The sequence below is a fragment of the Lonchura striata genome, chromosome 1A (assembly GCF_050655825.1).
Source record: "Lonchura striata isolate lonStrDom1 chromosome 1A, ASM5065582v1, whole genome shotgun sequence".
Lineage (NCBI taxonomy): Eukaryota > Metazoa > Chordata > Aves > Passeriformes > Estrildidae > Lonchura > Lonchura striata.
In genome coordinates this window covers 6,847,153-6,859,982 of record NC_140741.1, presented here as the reverse complement: position 1 = coordinate 6,859,982, position 12,830 = coordinate 6,847,153, and the positions used below count along the sequence as shown (strand labels likewise).

Here is a 12,830-nt window from a genome sequence, read left to right as displayed (position 1 = left end):
AAAAACTAACTGCAGAAAGCAGTGCACTTCCCCTTCAGAGCCTGGATTCAATGAATCCAGGGAAGGATTTCAAAGCAGCATCTCAAAAAGGAATAGAAATTATCAACAGTGTTTAGAAGACAGCACTGTCTACTCATGTATTGTGTTAGTAAAGTAGAGTATCCAAAAGTAGTAGTAATCCAAAAATATGTAAATCCAATTACTAAGTACTTACAGCTGACTTCTCTTTTCAACAGGTGGTTCCACATGCACAACCACATGGGAACTGTGATTAGACTCAGTCTTTTGTAACTGCATCATCTACAGGGTAGAATGAGAGCCTAAAATACACATAAAATACAGCAGATTAAAAAAAAAAAAAAACCAAAAAGAAAATGGCATGTCATCATATTTTAATTTCCCCAATCACTCAAGTCATCTCCCAGTTAGACCTGCTGGAGTTGGATCTGTTTCTTTCAATGTAGAAAGTGAAACTTGGGTAAAAAAATTATATATATATATATATATATATATGTATATGTATATGTATATGTATGTATGTATTTTAATTTTTCTTCTTGAGATTTCTTCATATAGATACACATAGATTTTTCTGTGAAAGCATAGAGCTGGAGCAAGGTTAGGTTAAAATTTTCCCTTTAAGGAAGCTGAGATAAGGAGCCTTATCTCAGCACAAAAACTCAGAAGAGCCTTTGTGTTTCCCAAAGTCCATGGGGAGTTTGCTTAACTATTCCTCTCTGTGAACAAGGGCTACCCAGAAATATCAGCATTCTTTTTACTGGAGATAACCTTTATCTCCTGCACTTCAGAGGATGGTTGTAATTGCTTTGCTTGTTGGAGTCAACAGAAAACCAGCATAATTGTTTGCCCCAAGCCCTGTCTCCTCCAGTAAACAGAGCTGGGAACCAACCTCCTCCTTCAGCACTCTGGACTAGAGCTGGGGAGAAAAAAAGCTCCAGTACTTTCATCCCCCTCTTCAAGGCTGCTTGTTTTATTTTCTACCCTGCCTCCTAAAAGATATCACAGCTCCAAATATGATAATTTTTACAGGCCCTGCCTGTGGGTGACTGTCACTCTGTTATCTCTGGAGTACTGAGTACTACCAGTTAACTCCTGGGCAGTTCAGTAGCAGATGAAGGAAGAGTTGGGGTCTCAAAACCACTGGCTGTTTACACACTCAATGAAAAAGCACCAGAAGATACAGGATTTTTTTCATCCTTTCTTCCTCTGTGTAAAGTTATGAGTTTGCTTTCTTCACAGCCATCAAAGAGTCCATATGATAGAGATATTTCATAAAACAGACTCCATTCCTTCTGTAGCGTTTCTCAGCATGCATGGTGCTCAGAACAAACTTGAATGAAAGAATAGGCAGAATTTGTCACTCCTGTCATCACAGAACAGCAAAGGAGACATTGCAGGGAGGGGACAGGGAAGGTTTGGGACATGCACAGGCAGAAGCATATGGTATAAACTGCCTGTCTGGGAAGTACAAAGGAGGAAAAAAAACATAGGGAAAAAATTTCACTAGCCTGTTGATTATTAAAAAACCATTGCAGACACAGCTTGTCTATTCTTCCACCGGGACAGGGCTCTGGTGGCACGGGAACAGGCGGATGTGTAATGTCAGGGTGGTCGGGTAGGGGTAAAACAAAACCTGGAGGATGAGAGCAGGAGGTGGGACTGATATGTGAGGATGTGTCACCTATTAGCACACCAGCAGCGGGGCATGGAGACCGAGTGAGTCTGAAAGAGAAGTGCGGAGTGCCCTGTGCCAAGAGACGCCGAAAGAGCTGGGGTGCACCGCTGGCACACGTGCCAGGACACCTCATGTGCCAGGACACCCCATGTGCCAGGATAGCCCATTGCTCCCTGGCATTGGTCCCTGCTGAACTGAGGGCTCCCTCCAAGACATTCCTCTTGGCTGCTCCCACGGGTTGGATCAGCCTTCTCTTTTTCAGACCAAGCCAAATCTTTTGTTTCTGCCTACCAAACCCATTCCCATTTTCCCTCTCATGTCCTGAGTATGATGAATACACTCAAGCATAGCCTGGCAAAGCTAAAAAAGCTTCTAAGAATGGCAAAATGTTTGTCTGTGAAGCAGCTCTGCAGTCGGATGGTTTTGTATGCAAGAGGTTCAGCCACCAAGAAGGAGCGCAGCACAGGCAGCTGAAGAGATGAATGACTCCAGCTAAGAGGGAACATGGGAAGATGGTAATTTACTCAATGTGCTTGGGACACGTTGGAGGAGTTTCTGTTTGCATCATTTCTGCTCTCATTAAGTCTTGATAGACTTTTTTTCCCCCTATGCATTTAAATTTTTCTCCTCACATGTATTTCAAGAACAGCGGTGATGAAAATGTAGAAAGTGTCCTGCAGTGGAAAACACTGGAGATGATTTAACTCGCACGGTTTCTCAGGACCAGTCTAGAATAGGTTTTGCTACCAGTTACTCTCCTACTACCTTCACAAAATTATCACCCCGAGGGGGGTTTTTGCTCTTCCTGAGAAAGAAAATTTCCTCTCTGCATTTCAATGAAAGGCATTCAGCCCTTTCTCTGCCCCCAGGCTGTTTCCTGTGCAAACCCTCAAAATTTCATTTTCTTTTTGAACCAGCTACATTTGCATTTCAGTGGGCCCTCTGAGGCATTTTTTTTGTCAGGGTTCGAGGAAGGGCTGTGCCGAGGACCGTGCTGGGGGACACATCTGGAGTTGTCTGAGGAGCCAGGACCAAGTCCCTTGCAGCACAAGCACAGTGACAGCAGCAATGTCAGACTTTCTCCCAGCCTGTGGCTCCTGTGACAGCTGTTTTTATCCATGCAGGCCGTGTATTTGCAGGTATGGATGCAGAGGTGCTCACATTACTGTAACCCTGGGCTGTGACAGGTATGGAGAACTCAAGCTTGCAGTACCCTGCAGTTTCTGCATGGACAAGAAAACACCTGGGGCACTTTTTAATGTTTAAAGCCCCTAGTCATATTTAGGAGGTCAGGATGCCAGAACAGCTGGAGTGCCTGATGGACTTGAGCCTGAGTGTGAGGGCCTCCAGCATGAACATATATTTAGCAAGGTGAATTCTGACCAGCATCCTTGACTCAGGTTTTTACTCCGCTGTGCCATCTGTGTGCACTGGATAAACAGATTTTCTATCCATCATGCAGCTCTAAGATGGATTGGCTTTCAGAAGTAAATTGAAAAAAAATAGCTGCCCTTGGACATGGTGAGGTGAAATCATATCCATGATTGCCTCTGGTGGAGGAAATCCTTAAATGGCAGAGGGGAGGAAGGAGCAGAAGCAACCTGAGCTTTTTCTTTAATATGTCTGGCTGGCACACGCTGGCATTGAAAAACTTGTTAGTAATTTATATTTGCCACTTGAGGCTTTATCTTTACTCCATTAGATTTTGATGTAGCTGTGCCAGTTGCAGGTGGATGGTGAGGCCTGCCAAGGGTACAAAAATAATTGGGAGGATCAGCACCATAGCAACCCGGTTTTCATCACAGCAGCCACAGGTGTGCATTCCATAGAACACCATTAGGAATCTTCCTGCCACGAGGAGAGGTGATTTTAGACACTGACCTGGAAGCAGCACCCGTGCCAGGAGAATGAGGGAGAGCCTGTTTCATAGGCAGATGTGGGCTGAGATAAGTGGCAAAGCTGCAGGTTCAGATGTGGGCAGTACCAAGTGGGGAGCTGGGATTCCACATGTGGGATTCTGGTGTGGCCAGCCAGAATGTTTTACCTTGATCTGTGGACTGAGGACACATGTGAGGTGTGGATGGTGCTGATGCCCTCCCTCAGTTTCCTCTCCACAGCCTCTGAAGCTGGATGGCTCTGCAGTGATAACTGGGCTTGTTCTGGGAGCAGGTGCTGTGTAAGGCAGGGCTGTGCACCTGACAGGGTCTGGGCTTGATGGAGATGAGCTCAGCAAAGCCCTTGTGCTCCTTTGGCTCTGCAGACCTGCCCCGGGCACAGCCACACCTCTGCTCTGACCCACATGCAGAGCAGCTCATGAGCCAGAGCCAGAAAACTTCCCAGGAGGAAAAATCCTGGCATCATCTGTATGACACCCACATTTAACACAGAAGGAGTATTGGGTTGGGAGCCAGCATTTGTCCAAAGGAGGGGACCCTAAACAAGACGATGCAAGACAAGCCCCAGAGATGTTACTGTACCTGGGGATGGATGAAAAGTTCCCTCATCAGGGGGTGATATTGATGACCTGTTGCTGTGGCTTGAATGTGCTTTGTCTGTCAGGGCTCTCCTTCTTCACAGCATCTCTGTTTCCATGGGGGCTCCATGTGCTTATGCAAAAGTGCAGGAATCCTCCTTCTCCTCTACAGAAAGATATGACCCTTTAAATTGCGTTATTCCAGCCAGGCTGTTGTCCAGCATCCCTTAGTAGAAAAAGTTTGATGTTACAAAGTGGGGAAAAAAAAATCAGGAAAGAAACCATTGAGGCCAGACATTTTGGAGAGGAATATTTTTTGCTAGTCCCTGGCAGGCAGTGGGTTGGTACTCAGCCTGAAGTCACAGCTGGGCTGGGAACAGCTTGGGGTTTGAATGCCAGATGGAGCAATGCTGGGTGTATTGCTCAGACCTTGGTTGCATCTGGCCACTAAGCCCAACTTAGCTCTTTTCAAAAACATTTGTTAGACACACTGCAAGGAATGTCCTTTGAGTTCACATCAGGCATGAGGGATTTCATATTGTAGCCTTTTTGAATCGCGTTTCAGTTAAAATGTACTTCATGACAGTTTTTGGTAGTTTAAATACAGGACAGGAAAGTTGGGGGGAAGAGAACATGGAAAGTATGACTGATTTTGGTTAAATATTTAGTAGGTAAAATACTTTGTGTGCACACAGATGAAGACAAATTCACTCATTTTAACCCAAGCAAACTTAAAGACTCCAGCTTCTCCAGCATCACTGGTGAGGAGCTGCCAGAGCTGAGCAGTGTGAAACAAGGCTCCTTAGCCCTGGAGAGGCGGCTTCTTTCTCTTACTGATGCTAATAGCAGCTTCTCCTCTTACAGAGATCCTCTCCCAGGAGGGAATTAGGATTTCCACAGTGCAAAACAAAGCCAAACTGCTTAATAGTCTCATTGTTCTGTCCAATTCAGCCCAAGGACAACTCCAGCCAAGCAAAGCTGGGGTAGAAGTACCAGAGGAAAGGTTAACCTTTAGCAGCTTCCCCTTCAGCTTTGTTGCTGTGTGAGGTGTGGTTATTTCAAATTAGAGCTAACTTCAGGCCCAATCATGGGAAATGAACCTCAAATTTTAATTCTGCTTTGTAGGGGTGTGCAATGGTACAGCAGAAGCTGGGATGACAGCAGCTCCACAAGTTAGATTCCTGTCTTTGAAAAAAATGTTCCACTGAAACAGCTGTGGATGCTAATTCCAATATCTGGTTTTGTGCTCTGGTGCTGTGCAGAATCAAAGAGCAGCACTTTGGTAGAATATCTGAGGATTTCTTTTCTCACCTGATGGTATCAAGTATCTGAGTTAAAAAGAAGAACTGTGCTGTTATTTGGGAGCAGTACTTGTGTTATGCAAACTTTGGCAAGAAATGTAAGATTTCCATACCAAGACACATCAGGTGACTAAAGTGAATAAAAACCCCAGTCATGTTTCATGATGAAAGTGTGTAATTTTCACAGTCAAGATCTATGATATTTAGAAATCTGTAACTTTTTAGAGAGAAGATTGGAAAGCACCCATTTGAGTTTCCTGTGCATTATTATATGCTCTTTCCTGTCCATAACCTGAATTGTTATTGCATATATAATTAACAGAGTGAAAGTCCTGTTCTACAACTAATTGGGATGGATATGTTAAATAGGAGGAGAGCCTTGTTTCAGCTACATGCTTTTTTTTTTTTTTTTTTGTCTGTGCAGAATTAGTTTAGAACTTTAATTGCCTATTCATGCATTAAAAAGGATGGAATCATTCATATACAAAAAGGAAGTAAGGCAGTCCTTGCCTGTTGCACAAATATGTTTGGACTGCCTCTTGATGAAGTTTCCTAGAAATCATTCATTTTCCTAGGGTTTTATTTTGCTGCAGCTTTCTAACTGTGCTATCATAAATAGTTTTTAATACAGCTTGGAAAATCCTCCTGAACATTGTGACTGTAATTATTGGACAGAACTTGCAGCTTGCTTTGATCACAGACTACACAGAAACCTTTGTTCCAGTGCAGGCAATGAAATGTGAACTAAGTCATGGCTCTGGTGGCTTTAATACTTGACATTTGTTGAGTGAAAGAAAAAGAAACACCCAGTTGGGTGAAAATCCAGGGGACATCCTGAGCTATAAGAACTGTGTGGATAAAGAACTCCAGGAGAACTTTAGTCTCTTGGACAATGTTTTATGGTTTGTTTCTAGTTTAAGAAGGGTTTTGTATGTTACTTATAAACTGGAATTTAAATTGTATCATATACACATATGAAATAATGTGGGTTTTAAAGAAAATAGAGTTCTATTTCATATTAACTATCTGATGCCACACAAACAAAGCAGTTCAATGTTGGTCATGGCTTTCATTAATGCCTGTAACCCCAGCTCTTTTCTGAAACACTGATGGGGAAACTCCTTTTCCTGCCTTTGGAATTGAAAAGGGAATTAGCAAAGCAATAGGGAGCAGTCATGGAATGAAACCTTGACAAAACCAGCCTGGTTTTTTAGCAATGCTCCAAACACAATCCTACCATCATTCTGCATGCCCTCCTGCAAAGGTTAGAGGAAAAGAGAATGGGCTTTATCAAAGCCTCTCCTATCTGCTTTGCCCTTCAGAAACTGATAATTAAGGCACTGCTAGCCTGGGGGCTGTTTAGTGCCCTGGACCACCCAAGTGGTGGGTGTGGGAGGCATTTTGTTAAGGAATATCCACAAATGCACCCATCTCACAATCCTAAAGCAGCTTTACAGGTAAGAGAGGCCTTGGAAAGACAGACACTTGCTAATGATTCTCTCAGCAAATAAAAACCTCTAGCAGTCGCATGGCTTTGTTTGTGCAGTTGTTGAATATTATCTAAATTACAGATAGGAGAGGATGACTGGCTAGAGCAGCAATCTTTTGTCCAAATTCTTGTCTCCCTTGAGCCCTCCCTCTACCCCAGGGATATGCTGGTGATAATTTCACCCCACCATCACTTTGAGCAGTATCAGGGGAGGAAACTACGTTCAAGGTTTGAGGTTTGTCACCTGGAGCTGCTCCAAAGTGGGAAGACTGCTGGGGACACATTGGGAGAGGGGACACCTGGTATATTTAGGGACCTGTTCATGCAGAGCAAAGTGACTACATTTGACAGCATGTGTTGTATGACTTCAGATCCCGGGGTTAGCAGTATGGCATGGGGTGAAGAACAGTTGTCTCTTGCCTCACCAGGTTTATTTTCCATTTACTTATGCCTTACCTTGTCTCTTCCTTTACCTCCAGTTTCCTAGTAGAGGATATAGCAATCAATCAATTTAGTTTTAATTATGTAAAGGAGGGGTAGAAGCAAAGGCCTGAACACTATAGACCACAGAGAACATTTTTTTCTCATATTACTTATTTGTTGGTAATTACTAACCCTTTACATTGAAGGGCTTTCCAGTCACCTGAATTATTTATATTCATTAATAAAACAGTAACATTTCCATTCTCCATGAGTGGCTGCCTTTCTGCCATTTTCTGCACTCATATGAACAATCTCTGAAGAATTCCAGATGAACTAGGGGGAAAAAAAAGGAAAAAACAAAAATCTGAGAAACCATGAAAAGTCTTCCTCTGATTTCCTCATATGCCTTAAATTGCACTGCTGCTATGTCACTGAGAGCTGAGTTAGAAACAAAGGAGTCAGAGGGGCTCCCTAGCAGCACACAGCTGGTCCCTTTAACTTCAAAGGCATTTGCACCAGCCTTTGACCTCCTTCTGAGGGCAAGGAGGACAGCAGTACCCCTTTCACAGTCTCTTGGCTCTGCTTCTTTTATTTACTGTAGATTTACTGCTGCTGGGTAGCAAATCACTCTCAACTTTTCACTTTAGACAGACACCAGAGGTTCTGCAGAGCGTTTGGGGCTCATTCATGGATGGGGTAGAGAAATCCTTAATTCAGAGCCCCTCAAGTCTCTCCAGAGGTCTGGGCTCTCCCACTGAGCTGCATTCATGACTGTGGAGCCAGAAAAGTGACTGGTTCTCACTGCAGCCTGTCCACTTCCCCTGCCTGAAATGAGCACCACAGGAGTCACCCAACTAAGTTTTCCCTTCTTGCAGATTTTTCTTTCAGGTCTCAGAGATGTGATCAGTTCTGCCCAGGCTCCTGTTTCACTCATAGTTAAACTTGTAATTTCCCTGTATTTTTCTGAAAACTTTGTTCCATATCATCTCCACCTTATATTCCAGTAGTTGCTGTCTTTTAATCATCATATTTTTTTTTCCCAGCAGTGTCCTAATGACACTTATAAAATAAAATTGATCAGAATAATTATGCTGTTGGGACAGAAGGGAGTGTTGTTCCAGTTTCTGCCTTTGCTACGGGTAGGTATGGTGACCTTGTCCTTGGAAGCTTCTCTGTACATTTCCTCCTCTGTGATGTGTTGGTCTTGATAAGATAAATTGCAAGGAAGTAATTCCAGTGGCCTGAAACAGTCAGCCCAGCCCAGGCTTCCTGCCAGGGTGTTGTGTATTTCCTTATGTCATGGTTTAACCCCAGATGGCGGCTCAGCACCACACAGCAGCTCCCTGAATCCTTCCCAACAGGATGAGGAAGAGAATTGGGGAAAAAAAGAAGTAAAACCCATGTGTTGATGTAAGAGTAGTTTAGTAATGGAAATAAATTAAAATATAATAATAATATTAATAGTAATGAAAAGGGAGCTAGTAAAAAGAGAGGGAGGAATCAAAGGCAAGAAAAACAAGGGATGCTCCATGCAGTTGCTTGCCATGTGCTAACCTGAATCTGCTCCTGAGCAGGGATTGGCAGCTCCCAGCCACCTCCCCCCAGTTTTTATACTGAGCTCTATGTTCTATGGTATGGAATATCCTTTTGCCCAGCTTTGGTCAGCTGTTCTGGCTCTGTTTTTCCCCCTCCAGTTTTTTTTCCACCTGGTGGCTGACAGAGCCTGGGAAACTAAAAAGTCCTTGATTTACAGTAAGCATGGCTTAGCAGCAACTAAAACATCAGAATGTTATCAGCAGTATTCTCATCCTAAATCCAAAACACACCATTGTACCAACTACTAACAAGAAAATTAACTCTATCCCAGACAAAATTAGGCCTCCTTCTCAGTGCTTTCCAAGCAGATTCAGGAGGTGTGTTAGCTGTGGGCTGCCCCTGGCTGCTGGAAGAATTCCTCCTTCTCTTCCTGGCAGCTGCTGGAGCAGGGCAGGTGCAAACTTGGCCTTTCTGGCTCAGTGAGAACAATTTTGGATGTGACCATCATCAGTTCTGCAGGAGTTTTAACAGCACTCAGCAAAGCATTTTTCCTTCCATAAAGTGCAAGTGCTTTAACTCCACCCATGGCCTATGAAATCAGCTCCAGAAGAGATTTGCATCAAGAGTCATCATCAAAATATTAGCAATGTTACCCACACCAGCAAAAGTAAAACGGGTCAAGTAGAACTATAAAGGTTGAAAAGAGGAACAGTTATTTTAACCAGTCATGTTACAGTAATTTTTGTCTCCCTCTATCACCATCTAATACATCAGACATTGCTCTGGCAGGATTTCCTTATGGAGACACATCATTACAAAAACTCTAAATGCAAAGCTGAGGTTGCTGAGTAGCTGAGTCTGTAAAGTGCATGGAAGGCTGAACCACCTCTCTACAGGTGTGAGTGCAAGGACTTTAACTGAGTGGTTCTTTAACTGAGTTCATCCCATCAGAGCTGTCATTTGTTCCACAGATGAGTTTCTCTTTGCCTGTGTGCCTATTTCACATCTTAGTTGTGTGGGCACAGCTCTGTCTTTTTGCCCTCAATAACTACCTGTCTTCTAATCTTTGATGTGCCTTGATACTCTGCTTTTTGAGCAGAGCAAACAAGGAACTTTTTGATTCTCCTAAGGGAACAGTAGCCACTTTTACCTCTTAATCAAGTGATTTTCTTAAGAACTCTCTCTCATAGGCTTTTCTCTTTATCTGTTTTGTGATTCATGTGGGCTACATCTATTTTGTTTGTTATCAAAGGCTCTGTTCTGATGCTCCTATGGCATTTGTGATGGAAAATGCACACTGCTGTCCCAAGGATGATGAGATCTGACAGCTGGTATCCAGATACAACCAGAGCAGAAGTCTCCAATCATTCCAACCCTTTTCCCCATGGCACAGACTGTATTTAAACTTTTGGTGAACTGATGGTAAGAATCAAGATCTTATTTGTGAACAGACTCTGCTCTGAAAATGAAATTAAAGGATATGCTGAACTCCAGGAAGGTGTAGCTATTCAATTCTGTGACCAACAAAAAAGGAATTGTGCTTGGAGTGAAATAAATGACGAAGCCCATAAAGCTTTGCCCTCACATGAAAAAGAGTCCAGGTTCTCCAAATGACAATGAAGCCAACAAAATTTTCAGGATATACACAGAGAATAGATAGATTAGATAGATAGATAGATTAGATAGATAGATAGATCATAGATAGATAGATAGATAGATAGATAGATAGATAGATAGATAGATAGAATGAATTTTTCTTAAAGTCCATAGCATCTCAGATTGTATGACTGTATGGGAAAATAATCTCACTTAAAGTTTAGGGAAAGCAAATGTTTCTACTGTGCTATAAAAAAGCCAAGCTGGAAGGCAAATGGGCTCAGCGGATAAAATGAAGAGACAAAGACTTACTGATTTTTTTTTTTCACATCAGAGAATGGAGAAACCCACTCAAACTTTCATCCTGGTGAGAATGGCTGCTATTCCTATAAGGGAGTAATTGATTTTGCTATTGCTCTTTGCTCTAGCCCTGGGTACATCCCAGGCTGGCAGAGACACCTTGCAGTGGTTATCTCCCACTTGTCTAGCTGGAACCTGCACACTCTGCATGTGCAGAGAAGATTTAAGACAGACAAAATGTTTCAGAACTTTGTTCTTGGTCCTCAAGGAGTTCAGTGTACATAGGAGGGGATTTCCAGCAGTGCCTCCAGGCATGATGGATCTCTTCAGTCTGTGGAGTAGATTCACCTCTGCCTGGTCCTTTTCCCCGTCTCCTCCCTCTTTTTCTCTGAAATACTAGGGGACACTGCAGGACTCAAATTTAATATAAAGTTGTGTAATGTAACATATGTGCTCACTACTTTAAATATTTTGGTAAATGTGTAGCTGCCATTTTTACCAAACACAAAGCAGAGCTTAGAGGTTTTCCTGTCTGAGGCATGGGAAGCTTCAACTTAAACTGGAACATTGATTTATTTACATGCTATCTGTGACAGAACAGTTCAGACTTTCCAAGTCACAGGGTTTTCAAGGCAATTAGTCAATTTATGAAGCAGAATTATGTGGGTGATTTTTGTTTTGTTTTCTTAATTGGCATATTCTAACCCACGGCAGATGAACTGGTCTGTTACGAAACCAACACACTAAACTGTGAGTGGTTTTATTAATTTACCCAAATAGATTATTTTGAGATTATTTTGGGACATGGCAAGTTTGCTTCCCCATCCACCCATATATATATATATATATATATATATATATATATATATATATATATATTTGCATGTGTGTGCGTGTGTGTGAAGTGTTTACACACATACAACAAGTTTAAAGAACACAGAAAACAGTGGATGCACAGAAATGCAGCACATCCGATGCAGAAACTCATCTCAGTCCCACTGGGTTTTATCATTATTTTATCATATGAAGAAAGACTAATTCTGATCTATGTGCAGCAATGCTAGGGGCAATGATTTTGATTTCTTGAAGGAGTGTTGATGTCAGTTTGGGTGGGCTTTGTGCCTACTCAGAGATCTCCTTTGTGGAGGAGAAAAAATCAGGAGGAGGCACAAAGTGCTGGGATAAACTGAAGAGCTCTTTCTAAAAAGTTGTTCTGGTGCAAGGTGTGTGGTACTTTTCAAAAGATGCTGCTGCTCTCAGGGGTTGTGCTCAGCAGGACATAAAGACATGACACATGCCTGGCAAAGACAGCAGCCCTGAGGTGTAATAAGTGACTCCTGTCATGTCATCATGCAGAAATTACTGCTACCACAGCCAGGCACTGTGGAGATCCTGACCCTGCTGGTAGTCCAAGTGCCTTGGAGTACTTTACAAACACACATTATTTGTGCCTCACAGCACCTCCTGAGCCACTTCATATCACCTATTGCAAGATAAGCAGTGCCACAACCAGGAAGGAAAAAAAAATAGCTAGTGCTGCCAGCAAAATTAGCTTCCCAACACAGAGCAGGAGAAGCCTGGTTTTCAGTGCTGTGCTGCATTTGTTTGGGTTGGACATGTGCTGTGTCCCCAAACAGAGGCACCACAAATGAGAAGCTGTACCTGCAAGAGCTGGGGTTCGTGCCTCACTTTACCTAAAGTCAAATACCTGCCAAAAAAAACAAAACCAAAAAACCACCCCGAACTATTGCTCAGCTCCCAGCCTCCACAAAGCCTCTGGAATGTGCCTGGATGTGATGTTCACATAGCTCCATGTGGGTGCTGAGACATCTGCTACAATTTATTTTTGTGGCAACAAAGCTTGGGCAATTTTCAGCAAACAAGAAAAAGGAAAAAAAAAAAAAAAAAAAAAGCAAAAACAAGCTATCTCTTTGTAAAGTTTTTAAGATGACTGTAAAAAAGAGAGTAAGATGCATATAATTTACATTCTTTTACAGAATTTCTTTTGTTAAGATT

General features: G+C 42.6%; 1 long non-coding RNA gene across 2 annotated transcripts; it reads left to right on the top strand.

Annotated features, from left to right (window-relative positions):
• Positions 1-656: 656 nt before the first annotated feature.
• On the top strand, positions 657-11,653 carry LOC116183171 (uncharacterized). Of its 2 annotated transcripts, none has more exons than XR_004147718.3 (3): positions 657-2,835; positions 8,429-8,521; positions 10,171-11,653. It is a non-coding gene; the product is annotated as an uncharacterized LOC116183171 (long non-coding RNA). The 2 variants fall into 2 exon arrangements; XR_014952180.1 differs by having other exon boundaries at positions 5,295-8,521.
• The last annotated feature ends 1,177 nt before the right edge of the window (positions 11,654-12,830 follow it).